Genomic DNA, 6,000 nt, shown 5'->3' on the forward strand with positions numbered 1-6,000 from the left:
CATTTCCTGGCATTTGTCCATTCATCCGACAAAGGTTATAATCGGAATAATTTTCTTCGTCTCAACCTTTCGTGCACCTTTCCGGGGCGGCAGGCGTAATTACTCGGCGTAATTGTGTTTAATTAATGCATTCATAACTCGGCTTCTTCGTCCGGTAACAATGACGATAACAATGATGCCGCGCGTAACGGATCTATTTCGGCGTCCTGCGTTATTTGAAAGCACAAGGCGAGCAATTTTCCCCTGACATTTAACAATGGCCGTCAACTGGACGCCATATTGCTTTCGTTTCAAGTTTTGAGCCCAGTAAAGATTGTGCAAACGAAATTTAATTCAAAACGTGTTTGTATTTATTTCAACAAAATTTTGAGTGTCCAAATGTTTGCAGACGTACTGGATTTTGCCCTCTTGGGAGTTATTAAGATTAAAGCTAGAAACAATCGTATAAATTAAATAATCGAATGAATTATATTTTTTTTTAAAGAATAATCGAAAAAAATAATATAATAAGGTAAAAGATATTTCATTCACCCAACACGATGTAACTACGATACAAAAAAATAAAATAACCCAGTGGCTTATTAAGTTAGGAAGAAAAGAAACTAAAAGCTTATTAAACTACATTGCAAAGTAAGTAATATTAATATTAATATTATCTACGACAATTGAAACACTTTTCAATACAAAGGCAACAATGATAAAATTTACAAAATATACATAAATATGTGTGTTTACGTGTATGGAAGGGTGTGTATGTATATGTGTGTGTATATATGTATTAAGGGTGTATGTGTATGTGGGTATGTGTGTATGTATGTGTATATGTACAAACATGTATGTATATATGCATGTATATGTGTGTATGCTTGTGTGTTATGTGAATGAATGTTTATAAATATGCACACGTGTGTATGTATGTATATGGAGATATATAAATAAACATATATGTAAGTCTGCCTTAGCACTTGTTTTCTCCTGCTAGGCATTACTGTATTATATGTATACAAAAAAAAACAATAACGATAAAAAAAAAATAAATGAATCATTCATTTCCGGTGATCCATAGATAATAGAGATGGGTTGACTTTTGTGAAGTAAAAGAGCTGAAACCTTTATCACGTGGGTGAGATTCATCCGGCTGAACCAAATCACCTACTAGGCAACCCCTGAAAACAATTTTCCAATTTTTATACTTCTTATTTTACCAGGTAGTTAATTCAACAATGTTACTTCACTTTACTTCACAAAAGTCAACAGATGGAAGAGTTGAGGAAATGTGGATGTTCAAACATGGGCAGAATGATGAATGTTACACAGTGTGTAAAGTGGCCACTTAAACCAGCCAATGACAGGTCATAAGCCCTGTAAATGCCTAGACTTCCATATTCCCTTCTCAAAAATGTTTTCCTTCTCTGTTGAAATAAATTTAAATATGAACAACTCCCTAGGGAGGAAATCCAGCCAGTCTGCAAGCATTTGGACATAATCAAACATTGTTGAATAGAGATGGGCTTTAGTATCTTTAAAATTCATAATCTCACAGAGGGTAGAGAATTTGCATGAAAGTCAGTATAAATCTAATGAATTGATTGGTTCGTTCATTAAATTATTCCTTCCTTCATAAATTTATCACTATTTCATTCGAATAAATTCCTGTGATTAGACTTTCATTCGAATAAAATTAGTAGATAATCGAATGTTTTTGAGTTTTTTCATTCGAATGAACCATCTCTAATTTAAGACCTTAATTTATTGCAACATAAAGAAAAAATATTTTTGGGAAGGAACAAAGGCAACCGACTAAAGATTTAAGGAATCGTAACTGCTTAAACATAGGCATAATTATATTTTTTATCTAACGTGTAAAGTGAGTAATATTAATGACAAGACGTAAGCCAAGATAATGCTAAAACTTCAATTTTACCTTCCTTCTTCTTTAACTTATTCTGTTGAAGTAATTCAGATAGTTATTTTCATTTAAGGTTACTTCTTGCAAACCCGGAAAAATCCAAACTCTTAAAAAAATGAGATATTAATTGAAACATATTTAAAATACTAATTTTTACAATAATCAAAACATCGTCAGTTAAAAATACGGCTTTATTTGTAAGAACTTGACTTTGAAATTATCGGGTTTGTTGCAAACATGGCAACCTCTACGTATTGCAAAGTTGGAATGTATAAAATTAAATTTATTATTTCACTACTGTTTTTTGACATAATCATGCTTATCACTGTTTACGTATAAAATATTTACTGATTATAGTAAAAAATTGAAGTTTAAAAAAAGTTGAAGTTAAGAATTGTATCAGTTTTTTGTGATTTGTTCAGAATAAAGGGAGATGGATTTCACCGAGTTTAGAAATAGAACCCTCAATTTGTGTTGTATGTAATTCAAACTTGGCACATTTGGTTTTTTTATGGTATAATTTTTCTCCTCATCCAAATTTGCTTTTACACGAAGCATGTGGACATCACCAGACCACTCCAAGAGACCCTATCGCTGGCCAGAACTCTCGCCTCTTCCTATGAATATCCCGCACACAAAACTTCTGCCAAAGCATCTTCATCGTATTCTTATTCACATCAAATGGTGCATAGTATTGCTACACCAAATTCAGAGTATATCAATCATCCGTCACATGAGTGTAAAGTTAATAGTCTTACGCTCCAAACGCTAGTTTAGGAACATAAAATATTGCAGTGAGAATCACATTTCTAAACAGTATTTCATGTTGACCTTCCCAAAAATCAAGTTCTGGACCACGATTACAAACGCTATCTTAATTGGTACATTTTGAGATGGTATAAACTAACATTGAAAGTTATGTACAAAAACGTATATATTTGCATGAAGATTCAACGTATCTTCGTCGGTAACCTATAATTTAACATATTTAGAAAAAAAATTGTACGCATATTCTTTTTTTTAAACCGAACATTTAATTTTGTTTTGTAGATAAAGTCGGAGATAAGCTTTGACTTTAGAATACAACTCCTGGACCGCAAGAATAATAGGCGAATTAATCGATTACTACAAAATGAGGTGGACTCAGTTTCCTATTCGAGATATCTACCTAAGAACTACCATCGAGTCTAAAACACACGTAAGTAAAGCATTTGGCTTTTGGTCCTATTTTACACATAACTTAATTCTTCACCTGTTTGAAGACTGGGAAGTGAAAATAATGTTATTTTTATTATAAGTAGTATAATTGTATTTGTTTGACTATCTTTTTGACATAATATTTTTCTTAACGTGGATAAGTGTCATGTTATGTGGTTTTCTCGAATCAAAAATCCATTGGTTTTTCAATATAGCATCAGTAAAACGGCATTAACTCTTGTAAAGAAAATAAATGATCTAGGTGTCATCTTTGATGATAAATAAACTTTCGTTCCCATATGAATGAGATTGTAAATAGAGCTATAAAAAACCCTAGGCTTTGTTATCAGAACAAAAAGAGAGTTTAAAACATTTTAGTTTGTAAGTGAAAATTCTTGATGGAAGTTCATTGTAATTTATTATATAAATAAAAGACAAGTGATACTTTAATCCACAAATTTGGAATATCCAGTTTCCGGCTTCATCGCTTTCGCGACATCTTCGAGACTGGTATCTTTATTAAGGCGTTCAATGTATTTATACAAAACAGAGGTAGGGATAGATTATTCAAAATCATTAGATTTAATTATGTTTAACTCATTGTTATAATTATTTTTGTTACCGTTTAACTCGAGAAGATATAAAAAAATAGATTAAAAAATAAACCCGACGTAGAATTACTTAATAAACATATAACACACGTGCATTCTCCATTACCTTACCTATTGTAATATATTTTTACTAGTGGCCTTTTACCCTTTGTTTTTCGGAAATAATAATTGACAAAAATCACACTCTCAAAGGATGGGACACTAAAAATAAAAATAACATACTTAAACTCATTAAAATAGCATTATATCAACTCATTAATTAACCCGATTTTTTTTTATAATGATCCTTAAAATAAAGATAACTTTATTTAATTTACTTTCATATGATTTTGAATTATCTATCCTTACCTCTGTTTTGTATAAATACATTGAACTCCTTAATAAAGATACCAGTCTCAAAAATGTCGTAAAGGAATGAAACCGATCACTGGATATTCCAAATTTGTGCATCAAAGTATCACTTGTATTTTATTTATATAATAAAAAGAGAGTTTAAGTCTGCTGATGCATTAAAAATATCAAACATGACCCTAGTAAGAAGCCAGTTAGAATTTTTATAATTATCAGCCTAAAATAACACCATTATTGAATAAATTTACAATAAATTAATAACGTGGGCACCTGTTACTAATATTTGACGTAAAATTTAATTAAATAGGTTTTTTCCTTTTCTAATATGTGAGAGCGAAAATCATTTACGAAACGTATTTATCTTTTCCGCCCTCTAAATAAAACCAAATAAAACGATTTCACTGCTGAATATTTGAACAAGATTTATTTCGAATACCAAAATGATTAATTGAGTTAAAAATTTCGTGAATTAACTATCTGTCAAATCGCAATACAAGGCAACTAACTCCATTTAACAGATTAGTTTCCCTTTCAGAGTTATTTATTCATTGTTCACTTCAACAGAAAGTGACATAATATACGGCAGGTATTTCCCGTAATGAAATCTGACAGTAAATGGATGTTTGTGAAGAGTCGTGGAAATGGTTGATTGATCGCGTATATTGACAAGACGGAGAAGTCCACTGGGAGAAGCCAGCGACGCTGGCGCCGCCTGGCGTTGAAACTCCTAATGACAAACTACTCCGGTACAAAGTACAAATTGTACGTAGTAAATACAAAACTACGGTCCCTAAGAAAAACATGACAAGTAACATTAAAAAAAATTTTTTTTTAGGCAATAATTTATACTTTTAATAAAATATAAAATATAATCACAAACAAAACACTCGTGTATGTGAACAAAATGTACAAAACATATCAATTGTTTAAAACGGATGCGTTTATACAAATGACAAAAAAAACATATTTAAGAAATAAGCTAAAGTTATATCAGAATCAGGTTGTAGTCTTGTGGTTAGTGTCTCGTACTCACGGACCAAAGGTCCGTGGTTTGAATCCCACTCTACCCAACTTGATTCCATTTCCTAATAGTGAGTTATTTACAACTCGTTGAAAATGGCCCTCAAAATTAAATATTCTGGTAAATCATAAGAACGCGAATATTTCCTTTTATTATTAAAAAAATGATATTTGTAATTCATTTTTGTGTAATACTGATTAAAAACATCGTTTATTTATTTTTTTGTACTTTATTTGTTAATAGCGGACCCGATAAACGTTGTTCTGCCCGAACGTTAGTTTGCCTGCTATTAGCTTGGAAAAAGACTTTTTGTTGATAAGTAGGTACCTTGGTACTTGTTTATGATTGATAAGGGTACACTTAGGATAATATTTAGTTTTATATAAATTATCCTTAGAGTGTATAAAATTCACCAGTCTGAAGATGCCCATTAAAGGATGAAAACTCTAATTGGTCAAACAAATAAGTGGAAGTGTACCAAGTATTTTTAATTAATAAATTATAAATAAATATTATATATTACATCATTACAATGGAATTTCATCAAGAATTGTCAATAAATAATTTAAATCAAAAAAGTTAATTTATGCATCAAATTTAAAAAAAATATATATAATTAGTAGTAATATTAAATACTAATCTGTAATTTTTTATCTGAATAAACCAAAAAACAAAATCAACAAAAACATTTGAACCTGAAACATTAGTATACAATGCATAAATATTGATTTTTATTTAGCTTTGCTTACTATATATAATATGTTTTGACATAATATGTGAAATATGCTATGGCATAATATGTCCAATACAGTTTCATTCTCTCTTTTTCTATTTAATTAAATGTTTATTCACCCTGTTTTGAAGTACAGTTTTTTACCATATTTATTGTAAAAGTTACTCGTGCCTTATAA

The sequence above is a fragment of the Micrasema longulum genome, unplaced genomic scaffold, assembly GCF_059751315.1.
Source record: "Micrasema longulum isolate JH-2025_06_02 unplaced genomic scaffold, ASM5975131v1 h1tg001006l, whole genome shotgun sequence".
Lineage (NCBI taxonomy): Eukaryota > Metazoa > Arthropoda > Insecta > Trichoptera > Brachycentridae > Micrasema > Micrasema longulum.